The sequence below is a fragment of the Mobula birostris genome, chromosome 5 (genome assembly GCF_030028105.1).
Source record: "Mobula birostris isolate sMobBir1 chromosome 5, sMobBir1.hap1, whole genome shotgun sequence".
NCBI lineage: Eukaryota > Metazoa > Chordata > Chondrichthyes > Myliobatiformes > Myliobatidae > Mobula > Mobula birostris.
Genome location: NC_092374.1, coordinates 196,749,329 through 196,762,791, shown reverse-complemented (window position 1 = coordinate 196,762,791; position 13,463 = coordinate 196,749,329).

Genomic DNA, 13,463 nt, shown 5'->3' with positions numbered 1-13,463 from the left:
ATCTGACAGGAGGGGAAAGTGGAGACTGGAGTAAAGGGAGGGAGGTGGGGAGGAGTGTGTGGGTGATGGGCAGGTGGAGAGAGTTGGGAAGGAGGGGAAAGAGATAGGGTGATGGCGATGGTGGATCAGGAGGAGAGAGACAATTAAATAGGAAAAGTGACAGTGAGGGAGCGACTACCAGAAGTTTGAGAATTTGATGTTGTTGCCGTCAGGTTGCTGGCCACCCTGGTGGAACATGAGGAGCCATTCCTTTAATTTACGAGACAAATAGAGCCGGGATCTCTGCATTGAATCAGATATTCATTTTAAGACCATAGGATATAGAAGCAGAAGTAGACCATTCGGCCCATTGAGTCTGCTCTGCCATTCATTCGTGGGATGATCCGATTCTTGCAGTCATCCCCAGTCCCCTGCCTTCTCTCGATACCATTTGATGCCCTGGCTGGTCAAGAACCTATCTATCTCTGCCTTAAATGCATGTATCTGTTCCAAATGGACGTCCTTCAATCTTGAAGTCGAGTCCTCTCATCCTGGACTTCCCTACCATGGGAAATATCTTCGCCATATTTAATCTGTTCAGGCCTTTTAACGTTCAGATTGTTTCTATGAGATCCCCCCTCATTCTCCTGAACTCCAGGGAATACAGCCCAAGGACTGCAAGATCTTCCTCGTACGGTAACCCTTTCATCCCTGGAATCATTCTTGTGAATCGTGTCTGCAATGTCAGTTTATCCAGCCCAAAACTGCACACAATACTCCAAGTGTGGTCTCAGAGCCTCACCATCACATCCCTGCTCTTATATTTTATACCTCTAGAAATGAATGCCAAACATTGTATTTGCTTTCTTCACCTTTGACTTAACCTGGAGGTTAACCTTCAGGGTATCCTGCACAAGGACTCCCAAGTCCCTTTGCATCTCTGCATTTTGTATTTTTTCCCCATCTAAATAATACTCTACCTGTTTATTTCTTCCACCAAAGTGCATGACCATACACTTTCTATCATTTGCCACTTCTTGCCCATTCCTCTAAACTACCTAAGTCTCTCTGTTTCCTCAACACTACCCGCTCCACCACCTATCTTTGTATCATTGGCAAATTTAGCCACATATCCATTAATCCCCTAGTCCAAATCATTGACATACATTGTAAAAAGCAGCGGTCTCAACACCGACCCCTGTGGAACTCCATTGGTAACCGGCAGGCAGACAGAATAGGATCCCTTTATTCCCACTCTCTGTTTTCTGCTGATCAGCCAATGCTCCACCCATGCTAGTAACTTCCCTGTAATTCCGTGGGCTCTTATCTTGCTCAGCAGCCTCATGTGCGGCACCTTGTCAAAGGCTTTCTGAAAATCCATGTACACTACATATACTACATCTCCTTTGTCTACCCTGCTTGTTATTTCCTCAAAAATGTGCAGTAGGTTAGTCAGGCAGGATTTTCAGGTGTAACCCATCCTTTTTGTACAGGTGATTTCTCCCCCAGTGATCCAGGAATCCAAAACCCTGCCCGCTACACCAGTCTCTCAGACACACATTAATATGCCTGATCGTGCTATTCTTGTGCTCGTTAGCACTTGGCACAGGCAGCAATCCTGATATTACTACCCTGGAGGTCTTGCTTTTCAGCTTCCAACCCAACACCCTGAATTCTCTCTTCAGGGCCTCCTCACTTTTTCTACCAGTGTCATTGGTACGAATGTGTACCAAGACTTCTGGCTGGTCACGCTCTGTCTTCAGAATACTCTGTACCTGATCTGAGACATTCCGTACCCTGGCACCTGGGAGGGAACACACCATGCGGGTATCTCTATCAGGCTGACAGAACCTCCTGTCTGTTCCCCCCACTATGGAATCCCCTATCACTACTGCATTTCTCATCATTTCTCCCTTCTGCACCACAGAACCAGGCTCAGTTCCAGAGACCCGATCGCTGTGGTCATCCTCTGTTGGGGTCACCCCCCTCAACAGCATCCAAAACGGACCCAGTACACAGTCAGGAAATGCAGGAAAACACAGCAGGTTGGTCAGGATCTTTGGAGAGAGGAACAGGCTTCACGTTCCACCTCTGTGACCTCTCCTGGAATTGATTCAAACACGGCCTACTCTGTTGTGGGTTTCAAGTAATTTCTGTTTTGTTTTAGTTCTTCCAGCATCTGATTCAAGAAAAAATGGGAGTGCAATGTAATTTCCTCCAGAAGGGGGATAAGGAAGAAGGAATGTGCTCGGAGAGGGGAGTGGACCATTAGAGAAATCGATGCTCAGGTTGGAACTACCCGGAGAGGTACGGTGAAGGGTAGAGAGACGTGGACATGATATTTTGGAGCCGGAAGTGTGGCAACACATGCAGGCAGATCCCAGCACAATCCTCGGGCAGACTGTGTTGTTCATTGCCGCAATGGAGAAATGTAAATGGTGAAGCCCCCTGTGTGTATTTCTGTGTGGCAGACACAGAGAGAGAGTCTGAGACTTGCTCCAGGCTCCCCAGGTAGATGCAGGGATGATGTTTCTGGTAACAGGAGTGTCAGGAAGGAGAAGGCACAGTGAGGGAACGACCTTTCAGGGGTGAATAAATGAATTTTCCCAGATCATAATCTAACAGGGCTCTGCACATTTACACATCAACTACGTTGAAGAGAGATGTGGATGGAGTTTTGGATATAAAGTGAATCAGTAGAAACAGCATTAGCAGAGGGAAGTGGTATTGATCATGTCTAATAGGAGAGCAGGTGTGAGGGGCTGAATGGCCTCCTTGTTTCTGTTTCTGATGTTCTTCAGAGCAGTGTACAGACTGACTAGAGGGAGGATAGAAAGGTCTGGGGAATAAATAGAGGTGTAAAGCAGGGGGGTGAAAAGGTGATTAAATATTAATTATTTAAATTGTCAGGCAAATGTCTTTGACACTGAAATGGGGAATCTTGATGCAGCAGAAGATTGTGAGGTGTCGGATACACTGGGATTACTCAAACACAGATGCAGGAAAACTTCCTGCCTTCACCCCTGTACAGCCCTGCTCTGATGTAAGGTCCCACTCTTCCTAATTAGACTGATGGAAGTAGACAGCACGCACACCGGCCCTTCGGCGTAACATGTCCCTGAAAGCCAAGGTGGCTTCCTCAGCACGTCCCATTTGACTGCATTTGGCCAACATTCCTCTAAACGTTTTCAATCAATAACTTGTCTGAATGTCTTAAAAATGTTTTAGTTCTATCGGCCTTTACCATTTCCTCTGGCAGCTCATGCCATTTACCAACTACCAACTGTGTGGAAAATTTTCCACTCAGGTCCCCTGCTGATCTTTACCCTCTGAGGTTAAATCTATATCCTCTAGTTTTAGACTCCCCTACCCTGGGGAAAGACTGTGACCATCGACCTCATCACTGCCCTGCAGGATTTCATAAAGCACAATAATGTCAACCCTCAGTCTCCTTTGCTTCAGGGAAAACAGTCCAGGTCGATCCAGATTCTCCTGAAGCCCTTGAGCCCCAGTAACATTCCTGTGAATCTTGTCTGCACACATTCCAGCTGAATGTCATCCTTTCTACAGCTCGGTGACCAGAACTGCACCCAGTACTCTGAGTGTGGTCTCACCAACATCTTGTATAGCTGTAACATGACAAACTATCTCATGTACTTAATGCCCCAGTCGATGAAGGCCAGCATACCATACCTCTTCTTCACTACACTGTCTACCTGTGTCTCTACTCTCAGGAGCTATGTACTTGTTCCCCTGGGTATTTCTATTCAGCAACACTCCATACCCTCTGTTCCCTGCCTGTTCATTTCCTGTTTAAATGCCTGTTTGAACTGAAGAATTTCAGAGTTGTAAACTTTGATAATAAAATGAACCTTTGAACCTCTTAAACATCACGATTGTGCCTGTTTCCACCACTCCCTATCCCGGCCGTCATTCCAGGAACAAACCACTCATTGTGTCAGGAAACATTCCTTGAACATCCCGATTGCACTTTGAAACTTTACCCTTCACGTGGTGCCCTCAGAGAGATGACACTGACTGGGCAGTCTCAAAATTAGAAGGACAGTACACGTTGGGCTGAATGGCCTGTTCCTGTGCTGTACTGTTCCATGTTCAGTGTTCGAAATATCACAGACAGGGACACAGCAACTTCTTCCCAGGACTGGGTCAGACCCCCAGGTTTATTCAGCTTTATGTGTTTAAGCTGGTCAGCCTCCTTTGTAATGTCAGCATGTTTCAGGACATTATTATTCCCCTCCCTGAATTCCCCAGCTTCCATCACCTTCTCCACAGTAAATACAGATGAGGCAGGATTTATGACATTTGGAGAGACATAATCTGATTAGGGATAGTCATGGCTTTGTCAAGGGTAGATCTTGCCTTACGAGCCTGATTGAGTTCTTTGAAGATGCAACAAAACACATTGATGATGGTAGAGCAGTGGATGTACTGTGTGTGGATTTCAGTGAAGTATGATGGAGCTGGCTGAGTTTACAACTTTCTGCAGCTTTGTGTGCCTTGTCCTGTGAACAGCCTCGACCAAACAACCATCACGTTCCTGTCTGATCCCATCAACATTCACGTTGATCCAATTCAGGACGAGTTCACAGATATTTCCATAAGTATTTTATGTGTCACAGATTGATGGTCAACCTGCCCCCACCCTCTGACACGTCAACCACTTGCCGAGACGCAATTCCTGAGAGAATGTCAAGTGTGACCCCTTCTCGAGTTGGGCATCTACACGTTACTTGTGAAAACATTCCAGACCACACTCACAAATCCTATCCTGTCAAGTCTCTTAGCACTATGTCTGTGCCAGTCAATATTAGGGAAGCTGAAGTCTCTGACTATTACAACCCTGATATTCCAACAGTTATCTGCATTCTCCCTACACATGGGCTCTTCTGATCACCACTGACATTTGGGATCTGACAGTACGATCCCAACAAAGTGACCATCTACATATTTCTGACTGCTACCAATATACTCTCACTGGCCGTTCCCCACAAGGATCTCTCTCAGTGCTGTGGTGATGTTCTCCCTAATCGACATTACAACTCCCCCTCCTCTCTGACCTCCACTTCTGTCAAGTCCTTTGCATCTGTAGCACAGTGAGGCGGTTTTGATCTTATTCAATGGGACAGCAGGTGTGAGGGGCTGAACAGCCTCCTCTTACTGCTATTTCTGATGTTCAGAGCAGTGAACAGACTGAACTGTGGGAGGATAGAAGGGATCGGGGAATGAATAGAGGTGTAGAACAGGAGGGTGGTCCCAAGTAAACAGACATCTGGCAAGTGAGCGGCTTTAAAACTGAGTTTGTAAAGGTTCAGGATCAGCCTGTCCTTGTTATAGTGAATGGCAAGACTGGGGGGATGAGGGAACCCCGGATGACGAGGGTTATTGAGGCTCTGGTTCGGATGGAGTCGTAATTCAGGTGAATCCTTGAGGAGTAGAAGGGGTGTAGGAGAACACTGAAGAGGGAAAATCAAAGGAGAGCAAAGGCGGACATGAGATAGCTTTAGCGGGTAAGGTAAAGGTGATTCCAAAAAGATTCCATGAGTCTTGGCACTGAAATGTTGTTGTTGTATCTGTTTCCACCACCTCCCAGGCACCGACCATTCTGTGTAAGTAAAAAGCTTGCCTCATCAATCTCCCTTAAACTTCCTCCTCTCACCTTATATTTACTCCCTGTAGTAATTTACAATCCCACGCTGACGGTAAAGAGACTCCAACTGTCTATCATGTCCGTGTCAGTTGGTGACTGTTTGCTCGACAGCTGTTGAAGCGCCGTGTTCCCAGATTTCTCTCCCTTGTGATTCCCTCAGTATGTGAGGCCCCCTCCCTGGTAAGGAGAGGGGGTGTGGACTAGAGTCATTCCACACAACTCCTGCTGGACAGTGGGGAGCAGCGACTGTGTACTTGATATCTGTTGGCAGAATCCGTCCCAACTGGGTGAAAGCAGAGTGTGAGAGCGAATAACTGGAGCAATTCCGCCACCTGCTGGCCGGACAGGGCAATGCACCCTCCCAGAGCTGGCTGTAAAGCGGAGTCACAGAGTATTTTAGAATTATTTTGAGAACAGAAGTATAACCAAGGAAATAAAAAGGTTCCCTTCACGATCAATATCTGCATATGTAGCCATGGGGCGATTGGTGAGGTCTGATGACTTGCTTGTGTTTAAAGTGAAGATGGGTGTGGAAGCTGGGAAATTTGTTGTATTTTCCAACATCTACTTTTCCGTCTCGCCTGCCTTGTAAAACGGTAGCAAATCGATTAAATGTCCTGAATTCAGGACTCCGCCAATCCAGTTGATAGATATTCGAAACAACACACACAAAATGCTGGTGGAACGCAGCAGACCAGGCAGCATCTATAGGAGGAGGTACATCGATGTACCTCTTCCTATAGATGCTGCCTGGCCTGCTGCATTCCACCAGCATTTTATGTGTGTTGCTTGAATTTCCAGCATCTGCAGATTTCCTCGTGTCTAGATATTCGAAAGTTCAGTTAATGGCAGTGCTGCCTTCAGTCTGAGGATGGGGATGACGAGTAGCAGATTTGTGGTTTCGCGGTGCAGTGTCACCACCTTCTGTTGTAAACTGGTATTGCAGGAAAGGGAAGAACAAAATGCTGCAACTCTCAGCTTGATCAAAGTTCGAAGTAAGTTTATGGTCAGCGTTTACAGCACAATCATTTTCCTTGCACGCTTTCCATCCATGCTGGGTGGAACGTCGAGCTAGCAACTCGACCTCGTAAAAAAAGGAATTGCGATAGAAACATCAGCAACTACTGATGACCTCTTCTCACTTGTGAGTTAAAAGGCAAATTATTATTATTATTTGCGGCAAAATAAAGAAATTCAATAGAACATAGGGGAAAATATACGTAATCAAAACGAGATCATTGCTGCTAATAGGTATAAACCCACAGAGCACTACAGCATGCAAACAGGCCCTTCGGCCCATCTAACCTGTGCCAAACTGTCATTCTGCCTGGACCTGCCAACCTTTCCCTATCATTCAGGATTTCAAATCCCGGCAATATCCTTGTGAATTTTCACAGTAATCTTTCTATTTTATTGATATCTTCCCTGTAAGTAGGTGACCAGAACTGCACACAATAATCCAAATCAGGCATCCCCAATATTTTATACATCTTCAACATAGTATCCAACTCCTGTACTCAGTACATACTTTGATTTCCAAAAGGGCAATATGCCAAAAATTCTCTTTACAACCCTTCTACATATGACACCCCCTTCAGGGAATTCCAGATCTGTGTTCCCAGATCCCTCTGTTCTACAGCGCTCCTCAGTGCACTAACATTCACCGTGAAAGTCCTATCCTGGTTTGTCCTCCAAATTGGGCACCACCTCAGTTGTTTGCATTAAATTCCATCTGTCAGGTCTCGCTGGAAGCCTCTGATATTCCTCCCCACTACGCCCCAATCTTGGTGTAGTCTGCAAATTTGATTACTCGGTCTACCATACTATCATCCAGATCAGTGATGTTGAAGTCAGACAACAATGGACCCGGCACCGATCCATGCAGCACATCACTAGTCACAGGCGTCCAATCACAGAGTCAAATAGAAGGGAAATAAATAAATTGTAGAGTCTTTCAAAGCTGGTCTGTTGCGTGTAGAATCAATTCGGTGTTGAAGTGAGTGAATTTATCCACGCCGGTTGAGGGGGTATAATTGTGGGGTAAATTTATTGTCAAAGTATAGAGAAAGGGAGCCGGCTGGTTGCGTAGTGGCATCAGCGCTGGACTTCGGGGCGAGAGGTCCCGAGGTCGAATCCAGCCGACTCCCGTTAAGCACCAGTGATCTCTTAAAAAATAACTCACCCGGCAGAAGGCAAAGGCTGTAACTCGCCTCGTATGTGACTTCCCAACACGTCAGAGCGGCGTGGAAGGAAATCGTCCGCTAGCTGGAAATAATTCCGGATGCGACAGCACCCCCCCCCCAATAAAATAAAGAGAGGCAAGAATTTATTGCTTATGGAATGTGGACGTCGACAGAAGGACCAATATTTACAGCCCAATGACTGAGTGATTTCAGCTGCTGCAGTCCGTGTGGTGTCACCCATTTAAATCAATTCCCGAATAATCATGTTACATCGAGTTTATTGGGATTTTTATTCTCTGAACAGCCGAAGTGATTGGATAATGAACACTACTGTTAGTGCAATTTACTATCTCAACTTCTCTCCACCCAATCAGAGTGAAAATTCCCGCTGACCCATCAGTTTGCTCTCTGTCCTGCCCCTTTACCACAGAATCCTGGATTGTGCTCCTGTCACCGCCGCTGCTTTCCGGTCGGTAAATATATCTAATATCGGAATATGTATTGTTCCTGTTCCTAAAAAGTCCAAGGTAACATGGCTGAACGACTGGCGTCCTGTCTCATTTAACTCAATAATAAGCAGATGCTTTCAGAGGCTGGTCAAGGACCACATCTGCAGCCGCTGCCGCCCACACTGGGTCCCGGACAATTCGCCTATTGACACAACCCATCAGCAGATGACGCAATAGCTACAGCTCTACACGCCGTCCTTACACATCTGGAGAAGGATGCTTTTGTGAGAATGCTGTTCTTAGACTACAGTTCAGCATTCAACACCATAATTCCCTCCAGGCTTGACAAGAAGCTCAGAGACCGCGGCCTTCGCCCCGCCTTGTATACCTGGAATCTGGACTTCCTGTCAGATTTCCGGCAGGTGGTAAGAGTGGCTTCCTTTACCTCTGGCCCTCTGACCCTCAACACAGGTGCCCCTCAGGGCTGTGTTATAATCGCCCTCCTTTGCTCTCTGTATACCCAAGACTGTGTTGCCATTCACAACAAATTCAGTAATTTGTTTCAAATTACTATAAATTGCACGTTACACATTTGGACGGCGATGTAAAGTAAAGATTTTCACTCAGGTATGTGAAAGATGTAAGAAATAAAGTCAATTCATTTCAATTCATTCTCCCTGCTTCAGGTTTCCCATTCCCCGGAAAAGGGTTCTGGTTGATGAACATACCGGCCGTTCCTTCATTGCCGCTTGCTGTCGAGCAACAATTTGGGAACTCGTTCACCACACAGTAAATGTTGGTCTTGCTGACGATGCCCACATTCCATTAAAAAATAAATTCTTGGTTCCGTTCTAGTTGCAGCACTTTGTTTCCGCTCCTCCTGCAGTACCGGTTTTCAGCAGCAGGTGGGGCCCTGCACCGTGAAATTATATATCTCTGCGATCGAGACACTGTAAAGCGATTGCCGGAATGGTTACGCTCCCAAGTACATTAAATATTTACAGAAAAATAGAACATCACAATTCCGTAGAGATCTTTTTCTGCACTTTACGTAACTCCCTTGTGCACTCGTCCCCCACCACTGATCTCCCTCCTGGCACTTAACCCTGCAAGTGGGACAATTGCAACACCTGCCCCTGCACGTCTTCCCTCACCACCATTCAGGACCAAGCAGTTACACTTCACCTGTGAGTGACACCTGTCGGGGTCACCCACTGTATCCGGTGCTCCTGGTGGATCCTCCTCTGCATCAGCGAGACCCGGCGTGGATTGATGTACCGCTTTGTCGAGTACTTATGCTTCGCCCGCCGCGAAAGGCAGGATCTCCCAGAGGTCCCCTATTTCAATTCCACCTTCCATTCCTATTCTGTCATGTCGTTGATGGCTTCAGCTACTTCCACGATGAGGCCACGCTTTGGTCAGAGGAGCAAAACCTCATATTCCATCTGGGTAGCCTCCAACCTGATGGCACGATCATTCATTTCTTTTTCCGCCTCCCTTCTCTTTTTCCATTCAGCGTTCTGGTTCCCCTCTCAAACGTTTTCTTCTTCCCATCGCACATCTCCTTCCCTTCATCCAAGGTCCACTCCACTCTCCCATCAGATTCCTCCTTCTTCCGCCCTCTCACACTTCCACCTATCCCGTTCCAGCTTCTTCCTTCTTATCCGCTCCTCCACCCACCCAACTTCCTTCTCACCTGGTCTCACCAATCCAAAACTTGCCGGCTTGGACTCCTTCCTCTCCTCCCACTATCCTATTCTGGCTCACGCCCCCTTTCCTTTCATTTCTGATGAAGTGTCTCGGTCTGAAACGTCGACTGTTTATTTCCCTCCACAGATGCTGTCTGACCTGCCGATTTCCTCCAGCACTTGCGTATATTGTTCATGATTTACACCATCTGCAGAATTCCTTGTGTCAGATGCATTTTGTTTGAATCAGATGCTGGAAGAACGAAAATAAAACGGAAAATAGTTGAAACCCGCAGCAGGTTATGCAGCGTTTGAAACAATTCTATGAAGGTTATCCACGTGAACACGAACCCTGTTCCTTCCTCCATGGATACTGACTGACCTGCTGCATCGTTCTTGCATTTCCTCTGGATAAAATGGGTCGAAAACCGAAGGGCAAATTTTTTGCAGGAATCCCGGCACAATTTGTCTCCGAATTTAGAAGCTCCTCATGTTTTTCCTGGACAGCCAGCACCTGGCAGAATGAACATCGAATTCTCAAACTTACGGTGTTGCTCCCCTTCTGTCACTTTCTCTTTGTAACTTTCTCCCTCTTCCTGATCACCCAACTGCCATCATCCCATCTCTTTCCCACAAGGACTTTGGGAATGGGAAGGTTCTCAGGAATGAAAATGGTAGGACTTGTTGGGTCTGGGGATGAGGAAAATAGGATCAGCCAGGTTGGGAATGTATGTTTTGGGAATCCAGGTTTAAGCAACGGGGTCGGATGGGATTGGCAGATTTGGTAATCCGGGAGTGGGAAGTAATTGGTAGGGTGAAATTGGAAGGGTTTGTGAAGGGGGTTACGGTGAGATTGAGTGATACAGTGAGTTAGCAATATATGGAATAGATGCACAGTAAGAAATATGTGGAGATTTGAACACAGAACTCAGCAAAACACTACAGGCCCTTCAGCCAGTCCTTTAACCTAAGACCAATCTAACTCTTCCCTCCCCCACAGCCTTCCCCTTTTTTCTATCATCCATGTTCCTATCTAAGAGTTTTTAAAATGTACCAGATATATCTTCCTCTACCAGCACCCCGGCAGTGAGTTCCACATCCCCACCACCTCTGTGTAAAAATCTTACTTCTGACATCCCTCAATACTTCCCTCCAGTCACCTTCAACATAAGAACATAAGAAATAGGAGCAGGATAAGGCCATCCGGCCCATCGAGCCTACCCTGCCATTCAATAAGATCATGGTTGATCTGTCCGTAAACTCAGCTCCATCTACCTGCCTTTTCCCCATAACCCTCAATTCCCCTATGATGTAAAAATATATCTAACTGTATCGTAAATATATTTAGTGAAGAAGCCTCAACTACTTCCCTGGGCAGAGAATTCCACAGATTCTCCACTCTCTGGGAAAAACAGTTTCTCCTCATCTCTGTCCGAAATCTTCTCCTCCGAATCTTGAGGCAATGTCCCTGAGTTCTAGTCTCACCTACCAATGGAAACAACTTTCCTACTTCTATCTTATCCATCCCTTTCAAAATTTTGTATGTTTCTATAAGATCCCCTCTCATTCTTCTGAACTCCTGAGAGTACAGTCCCAGGCGACTCAATCTCTCCTCATAGGTTAACCCCTTCATCCCTGGAATCAGACTGCAAATTTACACCCCCTTGTGCTTCCTTATGCTCCCTTATGATTTGCGTCTGGAGAATCCACAATCCTGGGACTCCAGGTCCGGGGAGCATTAGATCCCTCCAGGTTTAGGAAGGGGTTTTACCCTCCTTCTCAACTATCGGGCTCCTGAACCAATGCGGCCAGCTTCACTCAACTCAACGCCGAACTGATTCCACAAACTATGAACTCACTTTTAAGGACCCTACATCTCATATTCTCAGAATTATTTATGTATGAATTTATTATTTTTACTGTACATTCATTGATTTCCAGTCTTTGTTTATGCATAGTTTTCATTGATTCTGTTGTGTTTCTACATACCTACTGTGAATGTCCGTAACAAAATAAATCTCAGTCAAGATAGTATATGGTGACATATACAGACTTAGATAATAAATTTACTTTGAACTTTTGAACTTAATGGCAGACCCAACCGGAGAGGTTTTGCAAGTTTCCTTGTAGGCTGCCTTTTCATTGTGCCTGACGTGTTATTTGGTGCGTAACCTTGGCTTGCGCTCACTGCTTTGACTGACAAGAGACTGCAATGAAAAATGTTTTGCCTGAAGTAATTAAAAGTATTGCAAGGAAGTATTTAAAAGCTGCTTTATGGAGATGGAATATGGCATGAATTAGACGTCAGTGAGATAATGGAGGCCGAATTCAAATGGAGAAACAAGGGCCAACACGATAATGAGATCCACAGTTTAATTAGAAAGCATTCAGGATGAGCAAGAAATTGTATCAACATTGGCTGAGCGGGAGCAGCCAGAGCAGTAGATGGTTTCCTCTGTGACTTGTGGTATGCTGCAGGAATTGGTGCTGGGTCCTTTGTTGTTTGATATCTGTATCAACGACCGGGATGATCACAGGGACTTACTCCTGACGCCAGTCCCGGGACCCGACACGTTTACAGATCCGGAGCAGACTCTCAGGCACTGGTTTATATTCCCAGAAAGGATAAAGTTTCCCCGTGAATTTATTCGCAGTGAAGGCGTGGAGATGGGACTTGGTCTCCGCGTTGTCAAATGAAACTGTCCCGGACTCGTAGCTGAGATAAACTCCCACCCTCCCGGGGATGGGACCGGCAGGCAGACGGGACACGGGAGAGAGAGAGAGACATTACTGGAAGGCGGACGTGTGTGGGGAATTGGTATTGGAGGCCAGGAGTCTTAGCAGAGTCTGTGGAGAGGAAGGTACGGGTCGGATGAGTCCGGAGACCGGATTCTGGAGCATCAGGCAGGTCGATTGCGTGATCAGTGTTCCCGTCTGCGGGAGGGAAGGGTCTCGGCCTGAAACGCCGACTGTACCTCTTCCTAGAGATGCTGCCTGGCCTGCTGCGTTCATCAGCAACTTCGATATGTGTTGCTTGAATTTCCAGCATCTGCAGAATTCCTGTTGTTTCCGGAAGTTTGGGAGTTTATCTCAGATACGGATCCAGGAAAGTTTCATTTTACAACGCGGACACCAAGTCCCATCTCCACACCTTCAACGGGAATAATTTGACGTGGAAAGCGGCCAGTGTGTGAGTGGGCCAATGAAGGAGTGGAGCTTTGAGGCTTTGACTCGAGAGGCTTCGACGAGAAGAGGCGGAGGACGAGCTTGTTCCCAGTTAGATTTTACAATGTCTCCTGAGATGGTGATGTGCCTCTCATGTGAGATGTAGCAGTCTTGGGGGAACGCCCCTCTCCCGCAGAGTCACATCTGCCAGAAGTGCATACAGCTGGGCGATCTGGCAGACCGTGTAAGGAATCTGGAGCAGCAGCTGGATGACCTTTGACTCATAAGGGAGAATGAGGCAGTCATAGATGAGAGCTTCCGGGAGGTAGTC